We start from the raw sequence: 13070 nt of genomic DNA, 5'->3' as shown, positions 1-13070 counted from the left end.
TCCGCAAACTTTCCACTGAAAACTGAGAATGTTAATTGTTTGCACCATCTAGAGATTTACATGTGCATGTCAGTCATGCTTGATAGGTGATGACTAAATGAGATTATGAATTAAATACAGCCTTGCTTGTCCAGTTAGTTGATGTCCTACCTTATTCTCGTTACTACCAAGTGCCATATTCTCAAAATTAACTGTTTGTTTTTCTTTCCCAATGGTTCTCTTTCCCTTAATCCGTAGAAATGCTCTGGCTCTCCAGAGGATTTTGCTTTTAGAAATGTATATACTAATCAGTACCGTCAAACGGAATCTGATTCACAGTGACCCTGTCAAGGGTTCCAAGGCTTTTGAAGTCTTTATGGAGGCAGACAGTCTCATCTTCCTCCTGCCCAGCTCCCGCGGAACTGGCGGTGGGTTGGAGCAGCCAGTCTTGCAGTTAGCAGCCACAGTTTACCATAGAGTGCTGCCAGGGTTCTTGAAATATGCATATTATTTTATGTTATAAATGTTTATATAAACAATATATGATGTTGCAAATACGTATGTGATATAATAATATATGTTATATATCTACCTTTTTAATCAATGTAATTGATAAATATATTTCATAATACATGTTGGGAATATTTTGGTTACTGAAGAAGATATTAATGCTCTGTAGGTCCTGCTGTTCTATGCTTTTGTTTTGAGCCAAAGTGAACAGACATAGAAGTGTGTGTGTGTGAAAATAAAATGTTTTCTAGTTTAAAGAAAGCAATAATGATTAAAAGATTCATGGTAAGAAACATTGTTCAAAGTAGCTTTTGCAGAAGCTAGTGAAATAAATACAAGACTACCCAGTGTTTTAGTCTGGTAAGGTTAGAAAGAAAGTGTTTTAATTTAAAGTGCATCTTATATATCCATACGCACCTTTTATCATTATGCAGAATAACAATCAATTGGCACATCACTCAATATTTGTCATTTAAGTTAACCATTAATTTGTATCAATAACTTGTGTTACTTTAGTATTGTTTGATCAACAGCAAACTTCCACTTAGCTTACATCATTAAGCCTGCTTGGGTTCATAGTACCTTAGAGCAGTGGTTCCTGATGCTGCGACCCTTTAATACAGTTCATCATGTGGTGGTGACCCACCAACCATAAAATTATTTTCATTGCTACTTCGTCACTGTCATTTTGCTACTGTGATGAATTGGGCGACCCCTGTGAAAGAGTCTTTTGATCCCCAAAGGGATCACGACCCACAGGTTGGGAGCTGCTGCCTTAGAGCCTGATCAGAACTTTTTAAAAGGAAGCGATATTGAACTAGACCCAGCCATTCAACCTAATTTTAAAAGGCAAAGTAATTTTCTGTAACCTAACATTTATGTACTTTTGACATTTTTCTCCAGGTGTTCACCCAGATTTTGCTTCCTTGTTTTAGTTAATTGGGTGGTTAATCACAAGGAAGTCTTGATTGCATCTTGGAAGATGTGGAAGGAACAGGAACTGCTTTGTAGATCAAAGCACTGAAAAAAGTGCTGAGAGGGAAGGTGGGTGGAAGCATTTCTTAAGACTACTGTGGCACAGCAGCACAAACAGGTGCTTCAGAGAACAGAATTTGTTCTCTGATTGTTTGGGAGCCCTGGTTTCTGGGATCAGGAAACCATAGCTCCCCTTTAAAGGCTTGGATTCTCAGCTTTGATCGCAGCTAGAATTCTTTGGGCTTCCTTGGCTTGAAAATCCTAAATCTTACATTTGCCTCAATGGCTTTCCCATTCGGTAGCTCGATATGTGTGTGTGTGGGTGTCTGTGTGTGTGACTGTCACATTTCCTTTTCCTTTCACTTATAAGGACATAGGTCATTGAATTCAGGGCTGACCCTAAGTTTAGGATGATCTGCAATGCTATCTGTGAAGCCTCAGATGACAGAATGACATTTACAGAGACTGAGTGTTAGTATCTGTCAGTACTCTTCCAGAGAGAGGAGGTAAAGGAGAAATCCAATCACAAGATATAATCAATTCAGGAATATACACACAAGACCGGAACCCTGAACAGGATGCCGAGAGACTCACTCACTACTATGGAGTCAATTCTGATTCATATGTAGCAGATAAATCATGAGATTTGGAGCAAACAAAACAAACATTAAGCCAACTGACATGGAGTTACACTCACTCAGTGTAAACTTATACGAGTGGGTTAAATTTATAAATGCCCCTGGGGGAAGTTATGCTAATGCCACCCCCTATGGTATTTTTGAAGCAATAGCTTGCCATAATCCATTCTTGATCGTAAGTCTAGGTTTCCTCCAAGTGATTCTGCCTAACCAGGCACACTGTCTATTCAGTTGATTCTAACGAACCCTTCTATAACTGCTCCCTAAGGTTTACCAAGCCTGTTCATCTTTGCTGAAGCCGACTGCCTCATTTTCCTCAGTAACATTTTTTTCTTTCATTAGTAAATTCTGAACTTAAATTTGCTATTATGTTCTCTCTCTCTCTTTCAGGATAGTAAGATTTACTTTGTAATATTCTTGGGAAGTATAAATGAGATAAAATATCTACCCATTTTCCATGATGACAGCATTGTTCTCTATGTATCCAAAGCAGCAGCCACTAGCTATACAAAAAGCACTTGAAATTAAGTTTTTACTGAACTTAAATTTAATTAATTTAAAAGTTCATCCTTTTCCCTACTTTCATTCCAGACAGTTTCAGATGACACAATTTCTGGCATCCGGAGAAAGTTCTTTCTCTGACCTGATGTCTGTTTTTACCCTTCGTTCTTTGTCTTCAGATATATGATAAAAAAAAAAAATCAAACAAATCAAAAAAACCTCGCTGCCATTGGGTTGATTTCAACTCAGAGAGACTCTAAATCTAGCTAAACCAAAACCCAAACTCACTATCACAGAGTAGAATCTGACTCATACCGAGTCCATAGGACAGTGTAGAACTTCGCCTTTAACCTTTCCAGTACTCTCAACCTGTACAGGCGTCGACCGCCTCGTCTTTCTCCTGTGGGGCAGCAATGGGTTCCCTGTGTTTAGCAGATCAATGCATCACACACTGTGCCACCGTGCGGCACGCCTTATATTTGCAGGCTTGCCAACCAGGACAGGCGTGCCCATTCCACCCTGTTCTAAAGACTTGCTGTGAGTTGCAGGTGACTCTATTGCAGTGAGTTTTAAAATATTTATCTGTCGGGTAAGTAACTATGGGATTACCTAAATTTGGAGGTACTATAACTTTTTGTGTATGTCTTAGAGTTCTGTGAATTTTGAATAGAGCCTCTTGTGTGTGTAATATTTATTCTTTTTAGAACACTGTTGAAAACTACCATTTGACATATAACTTTTAGTAAATTAGTTTAATAAATTAAAAGAATGTGAATTTAATATAAATTATTTCCTAGGCTCTTCTTTTCATGTTTTAAATGATAAAGTATAAGAATTCAATTTGATATACTCAGACCTGGTTGCCATTCAAGGATGTAGATCCCAAGGATGCTTTTATAGTAAAATGTGCACATTAATTAAGGAAACATTCTCTACTTCCCAATCTGTGATTTATGATTTCAGGTTTTCATATTTTGGCCAATGTTGATGACTATTTTAATTTATTTCCATGGGTGTAGATTTTATGTGTCTGCAAGATCCAAAATTTACCTACATGGAAATCATTGGGAGCATGATGTGAAGCGATTTTTTTTTTAATGTTCTAAGACCCAACAACTACAATAAAATTATCTATCTCCCATATCATACATTACATTTGTGATACATTACTTAAGTAACCTAGCACAAAATGGTTAAATTAATAGGGAAGACTGAAATGTAATTGAGTAGTTCATTTTAACATATTTTATTCTTTTTGGAGATATCAATAGAAAAGACTAAAATTGTGGTGAGGGTGGTTGGACTTTTACAATTAACAACTATGATTTAATAGATGATTAATAAACTTTGTACTAAAAAAAGCAAGCAAGCAAAGCAAAATCTCATTGTTAAACATGGTATCCTGTTATCACACTCTCAGCCATACCCACAAACATACACTCAGGTACATGCCTGGGCATGCACATGTCTGTAAATTAAGAAAAACTGGTACGAGTTGGCTGTTTTCTGATTTAAAAACATTAAAAATATGAGGAAAACCATAACTGTAGATTATGTCAGAAATACAGTTAAATGAATGTCACACAGGAATCCTATGAAGACAAACCTTCAATAATGAAAAACCCAATATTTTAAATATTTTGTTAACAAATTATGAAAACAGTGAACAACTTTCCTGATAAAAATATGGCAAGATAAGATACAAATATGAAAACAAGAATTCCAAGTCTAATTGATAATATTTTATAGGTCATATGTAAAAATATTTGTGTAAACAGTTAATATAAACGATAGATTTTCCCATTAAAAAACTACTGAGCTATCAAGAAAGAACAAAATACTTAAAAAATACCAAATGTTTGGTCTTCAAAATTTATTAGCAAATGTTTTGAGAATGATGATGGCAACAAATGTACAAATGTGCTTGACACAATGGATGTATGTATGGATTGTGATAAGAGTTGTACGAGCCCCCAATAAAACTCTTTTAAAAAATATTATTATTGCATTCCCTCCTATGTGATTTTAAGCATTGGAGCATATAGGAAGGGAATATGTCCTTAAATGATTTTACTAACTTTTTCAAAGGCATCAAATTGCACAGCTTCACATGACTGTACAAAGGGAGATTTAGAAATTCACTCAGCTCTATGAAAATACTTAATATTATTATATAATTGTTAGGGGAAAGAAATAGAAAGACCTGAGACATAAAAATTATAAACGAGGAAGCCTTACTAATTACAAATATTAACAACTATTGAAAACTTATACAACCAAAATATTATTAAAAGCAATGAACATTCATTAAGATTCACATTTTCAGAACAATTATAAGTTGGCATTATTCATAACATAAAAAATTGGAAGTGTAACAAAGAATTTTAAAAATTAAAGCTGCGGCCAAAACATAATTTAAAGCCATAAAAATGAGATGACTTTGATAATTACAATTTTTAAAAGATGTTAATATGATTAGTATGCAGAAACTACCTAAATTGTAGAGTTGTCTCTGTAAGAGTTCTGTTTTCATAATACTTGAGTAAAATCCTTAATTGTGCTGATCACTGGCACTTTGAGCACTATCCACGTACCTAGTTCTGCTGTTTCTAATTTCCCCAATTGCAGAGTGGAAATAATAAAAACAGATTTACTTAATTCTGAGGATCAAAAGATCTAATGAATGATGCTAGTGTGTGAGAAATCTGATATATACTATACGTGTAATTAGTATTTTCTATTCTTTCTATTATTTCTGCTACTACTGAGAAGTTTAAAACTCTAACAATGTCACTTCCTATTTGTAGTTTTTGCCTGTCTTCACATGTGTTCTCACCCATTGTGCCCCTGTGTACAATGGAACAAAACCCTGCCAGGGCCCGCTCCATCTTTATGATGAGTCTATATTTGAGCATGTTGTAAATTCACTTTATCACTCCATCTCATTGGGAGTCTTCCTCTGTTTCTGCTGACCCTCCACTTTACCAGGCACTGTGTCCTTCTCCAGAGACTGGTCTCTCTTGTACCATTACCAAATTACATGCGATGAACCCATGTCCACCTCTCTTCTGAGGAGCGAACTGGCTGTTTGTTTTCCATGATATATTTGATAGTTATTCTTCTTTTTGATATTTCTGATTTGTCCAGCTATTTTAGGTACATATGAGAAAAAAGAAAACATAGGTAAAACTATTTAAGGCCTATATGGCAGTATTTGGAGAGGGGCATCCTTAGTGATACTGAGATTAATTTTGAAATCATACTAGTTAATATATTATCTCAATGTAACAGAATAGAGAGTCTAGAAATAAGTCATTTATACCTGGAATATTAATGTGATAACCTAAGTATTAAATGCTGATAGAAAAATTATACCAACAACCAACAACCAAAGGTATAGAGAAAAATATAAAGGACTTGAAAGAAGAAATATAAAAGATCAATGAAATTATGCAAATATACTTTACCTCGGTAGGCACTGAAGAAATACAAATAGATTTATCTTAACACTTCCATTTTAATGCATCTTTTAATAATGGAAAATTTCTGTACTTTAGATGATTACGGACTGTGCGTTTGCAAAAGTTTCACATTTGCCAATGTAGGAAACACAGGCAGAGCAAAGGTTTGGGGAGAAGATTGGTCAGAGTTAGAGAAAAAGCCAAAGGCATTCTTACAGTAATCCCTTGCCACAAAATTTTCACCATTTGCCGTGTCTCTGACAAAAACTTATTCTCACTGACCTTAGTTGATTTCAACTCATGGTGACCCTGTAGGACAGGATTGAACTGCTCTGGTGGGTTTTTAAGACTAACCGTGGTAGTGGAAAGCCTCATCTTCCTGTTGCTGAGCAGCTGGTGTTTTCGAACTGCTGATCTTGAGGTTCGCAGATAACTGCTATGCCAATTGGGCTCTTGGCATGACTATAACAAAAGATTGTATTTTGATTTTTGCCTATTTCATTGTTAAGTAGTAAATAATATTGTGTAAATATGATCTTGGTCAAAGTATAATGAAACAGACATTTATACATTGCTGGCCAGAGTATAAAGGTATGTGATCTTTCAATAGGACAGTTAGTTTTATAATATGGATCAAAATAAAATCAGTATACAGTTTGATATAGAGATTTTATAAGGATTTATTCAAATGACATTTTCAGGTCAATTTCACAGAGATAAATTTTCTCTTCTCAGACTGTTTATGAAAGCCAGCATTAAAGGAAAGTAAATAAGAATCAAGTGTTGTTTGTGTGATTTACGTAACACTCAAACAATAGATGCATCAGTGGATACTGCAGACTTATATTGAGTCAAAGGATAGACTCTTCACACCATATTGCAAAGTGAAAAAATAGTAATTTACGAGTATATGTCCTCAGAGAGACTTGCCAGAAAGAAGTTTCAGCGAAGTGTTAACAGTGACAACCCTGTCCCTATAATATTTTAGGTGATTCAATTAATTCTTTCTCCCACATTTCTTTGTAAAGTGTTCAAGAACACTCCACCTTTGTACAGTTTTTAAATGACCCAGTTCTTTTGTACTCTCATAATCAATTCTGTCAGTCAGTTAATACTTTCAAAACAAAATCACTTTGATGTAACTAGCACTCATAAAATTAAAAAAAAAGTTTATTAAAACCAGTGAAAGTAATGCTAGTTGACACTGGACTGCTGGAGTTAAGAAGCATTCCTAGGAGCTGGAGAAAGAGTGAGTCCAAAGGAAGTAAAGAATACAAAGGAGAAAGTGTGCAGAATTACCCCTCAGATGTAGAAGTCATCATTTATATGTGTGCCGTGGGGGAATTTCACTCATTGCTGTTCTATCAAAGATGATTAAGTTCTAAGTTAACAGATCAGTTTCCATGGGAAGTATTTCATTTTGGCTGCACTTTTCATGTTGAACTCCTTCCATGCTTCTGAACTGAATTCCCCAACCCCACCTTAAAAATAAAGAAAAACAAAAATCCCCGAGGGTGGGGGTGGGGTGGGGGAAGAGATGAAAAACTGCTGTGAAATAGATTCTGATTCATAGTGACTCCGTCAGACAGAGTAAAACCACACTGAAAGATTGACCAGTCGTCTATGATCTTCACAGAAGGAGCGCTGGTGCCCTAGGACTCCTGTGCTCAGTGGTTAACCAAAAGTCAGTGGTTTGAACCCAGAACCAAGGGAGAAGGATGTTGCAGTTTGTGTTAGTAATGATTACTTCTGGAAAATTGTCTGAGGCAGTTCTACTCTGCCCTATGAGTCAGAATAAGCTCAATATCCAATAGATTTGGGAATGTTTCATAACCTTCATGGAAGCACACTACAATATTTTTAGCCTGAAGAATGGCTGGTGGGTTCAAACCACTGACCTTTTGGTTAGCAGCTTAGCCCTTAGCCCTGTGTAACCAGTGCTTCTTAGTAATACCCTCTCCTGTTGTGATGTGGCATCGAGTCCCTTTCAACTCATAGACACCCTATGTGCAACAGGGGAGAACTGCCGTTCTAGTACCATCCTCACCATATTCATGTGCTCTCTGTTCATCTCATTGAGCAGCTTCCTCTCTTTGGCTGACCTTCTACCTTATCAAGCATGATAGCCCTCCCCAGTGTCTTGTCCCTTTCGATAGTATATTCTAAGATTGAGAGATGTCACCTCTCCATCCTCACTAAGGAACATTCTGGCTGTACATCTTCCAAAGTAAATGAGTTCATTCTCTGGCAGTGCACAGTATACTTAAGATTTCTCACCAACGCAGTGATTCAAAGAAACCAATTCTTCCATGTTTATTGTCCAGGTTTCATGTACATTGGGGAGTTACTGAAAATACCATTCTTTGGGTATATCGTAGTCTTCAAAGTGACAGCTTTGCTTTGAACACCTTAAAGAGGCCTTACACAGCTGACTTGCTCCATGCAGTAAGTCATGTGATAGCCACACCGTAGTTAAACTCTTGATGCCCTATCTGGGTCCTGACCCTTGGCTATGTAAAGGCACAAAAAGAGACCACTTATTTTAATTCACTCAGAATTGACGGATTATTCCTCTGTTTTTCAGGCAATGCCAGAACATGACACTTCACCTTCCGTAAACCTGGTCAGAGAGGCAGATGTATATGTACTAGCATGATGTAACAATTGGTTGATTTTGACTTAGAGAGACCCCATATGATGGAGGAGAACTGCCCTCCAGTGTTATATAATGCTTTCTATGTTTTCTGTGATCAATCCAGTAGCAGATTACCAGGCCTGTCTCCCACAGGTTTCTCGGAATGTTCCAATCACTAACCTCGACATTAATGACCTAGTGCCTAACCGTTGTGCACCCAGGTGTCCTTGCTGTGTCCAGTAGGCAGTTACAGTACAGCTTGTCGTACCAGGAGGAAAGCATACGTGACCGACACTTAGGTGAAATGCTCAGAATAGGTACACTTATTTAGAAAAAGTAGAGTCAGAGTTGTCTATGGACTGGTATGTATGAAGACTGGGGTTTAGAATGACAGCTAATGTGTAGAATTTTAAGCTAACAAAAATCTTCTAAATTTAAGTTGTGTGTCACTTCAAATGGGTGATTTGTAATGTATAAATTCAGTTTCAGTGAACATGCTACCAACTAATCATAGGGCAAACATTTTACCTAAATGTGTGTTCTGGGCATTGTCAGGAAAGGAGGTAGTAGGGGGTGACACCTGGACTTCAGATCATTCCAAAATTAGGCAGAGGAAGTCCTCAGGAATATATGGTCTAGTAATTGGAGCTGGCCTGGGAACATCGCTTGTTTCTGCATCATTACTTGGGTTGGGTTGAGGGACATGAGAGTCTGTAGCGGTGAAAAGAGGCTGTGCCTTGAAGGAGCTTCATTTCTTTGGGGTTGGGGGTGGGAATAAGTATTACCTTGTTTGTTCTCATTGCCTTCTACTTAATTCAATCTCTTTCTTTTTTTTCTATGGTGGTCATTTCAAACTTATTGTTAGGTGGTTTTTGACTAATAGAGAGGCAATGTGACAGAGTAAAATTGCTTTTCTAAACTGTAATCATTATGGGAGCAGATCACCAGGTCTGCTTTAGGTTAGCAGTTGCACACTTATTCTTTGTTAAAATTTATCCATTCAGGGGCTGGGTGGGAAAAAAAATATCCATGCAACTTGTTTGAAAACCAGCTCTCTGAGATCCATGCCCAGATATTCTCATGCAAGGTATTTTACATCGAGAAAAATAATCTGATGCAAATGGTCTTTGTAACAAATTTGGAGAAATTTATGAAATATATTTTCACATCCATATCCAAAATGCTAAATATCTTACAGAATACAGTAATAGTCATAAGAATTGAAGTGCTCAAAACAATAGAGTGTGCACAAATCTCTGTTCTTGATATTCAACATTTTAAGAAAAAACAAAACCAAAACTCCTATTTTGTTCTTTTTACTAATATCTGCTACAACAAAGGACAGAGATAAGTTGTCATTGGAAACGTTAAATGGACCAGTGGAACTATATACACAAAACATGATGGATACAGTCTGAAATTTGTATAAAATTATTTTCAGGTATAATTTTAGAGAGCGATACTCTGGCAATGTCTTTATGGCTAGAGAAAATTTTGTATAGGAGTTAAATTATACAATTTTATCCTTGGAGTTGGACTTACATTTCAATGTTTTAAAGACATCAAAAATAGTACCATGAATGTTCTTTGAAGCAACTTCATTTAAGCTATGATCACATACATTGTAGTTCTTTTAAGGAGAAGATAAACATAAAGACAATAATTGCAAAGCTTTTCCCTCCCTAGAGAGTGTTTTCTATGGACTTCTATTGATTTCTGGAGTGATTATGCAGAAAGATATAGCATTGTCCACGGGGACTTAAGACCCGAAGCCTCATTTTAGAGATACATATATATTCCACTTAAGATGTTTCCCCATCTCTAATTAGCTATACATTTTTTATCATGACTCCTCAAGACTTTGTCTTGGGAAAATAAGACGTATGGATTATGGCCTCAGTTTATCAATGGATGTAACTAATTTTCATTTAACTGTTTTTTTTTGCTGTATTGTCATTATTCTCAGTTAATTTTAATTTTCTCCCTTGACTGCAGTTCTAAAGAGGTATATATGATCAAGAAGATACCTAATTACTGAAAGGATTTGTTCGATGTGGGATCTCTAGGCCATGCAGGACTTTAATAGCCACAGAGAGTATGCCACAGGCATGTTTGCCCTTATGAGCAGGCAAAGCAAGTGATGTGCAAGATTTGAAGAACCACATCTTGTGGGAAAAAATAGCTTTCATGCTTGTGATGAGCTAAAATTTCACCATTAGTAGAAGAGTCATTCTGAAAGCAACATTCCTAGTTAAAATGAAAATATCTGTCATTTAGTTAAATAATATAAGGGACTTCCAAAACTTCTCTCAAAATGTGATTGAATAATAATGTAGTGTTCCTCAAAACTTTTTGGAACACTTTTGCTTTTATTTGGCATTTTTCCTGTGTTAGCCATGAAGACTTGCATATATATATATATATATGCTATATATATATGCAATATATATATATATATATATATATAGATATAGATATGCAATATATATATATAGATATTAACTCTATTGTATCATCCTTTAACTATAGTACCATAATTTTAGTTGGGTAAAGATTAAGCGAGTGAAGAATGTGTTCAAGGTTCCATAATTAATGAGCTTTTAGACACGATTTAAACTTGTGTCTGTCTCGTTCCCAAACCCAAGCTGTTTCCATACACTAAGCTGTAGGAGCCATGATGGCATTTATTTCAAAGAAACAAATAGGCACTGAGCGTAGTTGAGAAGGTGAAAGGCAGAGTGAGCGGGTGGAGTTAGGGCATATGTGTAACTGAGAAGAGATGCTCAGGACTCCGTGCTCCTGAAATGTTCTGACCCCTCGGTTCCACTTCCGAGCTGGAGATAACTTACTGCGATGTAGGTTGGTCCAGTATTCCTTGTGATTAAAGGAGAACGAGGGGTCTCATCTGAGAGGCCAGAGGGGCCGTGCGTGGTGGTTCCTTTTCCGCAGGGAGACTGAGGGGCACCCATATGGAGGGAACGTCAACATTATTTGGCAGGTGGCATGGTTTCTGCAGAAGGGAAAGACTGAGGCTAAATCCTCTCCTAGAGGAAACACTTCAGGGTGATCGAGTGCCACTTAAAGAAATATGAGAGAGAGTCTGCCAATTTTGTTTACTCGTTAAATTATAGTATCATTTTATGGAAGCCATTTTTTTCCATAAGGAAGAAATTCTGAACTCATCAGCATTATTTTCTTGTAGACATCCTGCTTTTTATAAGCTTTATTTTGGCACAGACACAAAACATGTTAAAAGAGTATTATCTTTACATATGTATTGAAATTATATGAAAAAATAGCACTTTTTCACGGATAACAGATTTAATTCAGAATGCATTTTGTGAGGAAATACAAAACATCTTAACCAGTAATTTCTGATCGTTTCAGGTATGTTTATTCAAGAAGTGTGGTTGTTTGCTTGTAACTTTGTTGGCCATCTATGTGCTTGTGGGTATGTTCTGCTTATATTTGTAACATCTTTGTAAGTTTAATACGTTACTTTTTAAGGACAACCATTTAAAATGTTTGGGGGAAATTGAACACTTTTATTGCTCTCTGATGTGTCAGACACTATACGTAAGTTCACAGTGTCCTCTTGCTCACCGTTCTTCCAAGAGCCGAGACATAAGCCTCTCTCTGCAGCTCCGGAGGCCTCTTCTCCGAAGTCACTTTCCACTGAATTAAAAGCTTCTCATAGTCAATAATCACTTCACCCAGGGGTCATATGTCTTATCTAGTAGTTCAATTGCCACATTAAGGTGCTTTATTGTGGGGCATTCTCTTTGATACTTTCTACTGTCTGGGCGATATCCAGCAAGGTAGAGAATTTCTTACTTATTACTCAGTTAAAAATAGATAGACTCAATGTGTTCCAGGCAGATGACTTTAAAGTCAGTCAGATATAGTCATTTTAGTTCATATGTAGGTTAGTGATGGATGTACATGTTGATGTCTGCTATTGATTTTTTTTTACTTCTTCACATATTTTATATATATTACATGATTTTTATAATTTTCCTTTAAATTGTTAATGGATGCTACCCAGAAAAGGAAAATAGGTGCGTGACACTGAAGCGAGACCTTTCACTTGGTTGTTGGTGTGCACCCTTAAGTTGGTGCCCCAACCACTGCCTGGGCTTGTGCCTCACACGTGTTAGGTCTGAGCCCCGTGTTGAGCCTTCTCATGGAGGGCCGACTTCTCCTTCATGGCTTCTCCTCCTCACCTGGTGGCAATGTGGTTTCTCCTTGGGCTGAGATCTGCAAGCCAGTAGTTCTAAACCACTGGCCCCTCCACAGGAGAAAGACGGCATTTCTTCCTGTGCAGAGCCCTGGTGATGCTTTAGCCTCACCAGCGGTTCAAAACCCACAGTG

This window comes from Echinops telfairi, unplaced genomic scaffold (genome assembly GCF_000313985.2).
Source record: "Echinops telfairi isolate 266 unplaced genomic scaffold, ASM31398v2 ScPeMD7_9;HRSCAF=40, whole genome shotgun sequence".
NCBI lineage: Eukaryota > Metazoa > Chordata > Mammalia > Afrosoricida > Tenrecidae > Echinops > Echinops telfairi.
This window is presented reverse-complemented; position numbering follows the sequence as displayed.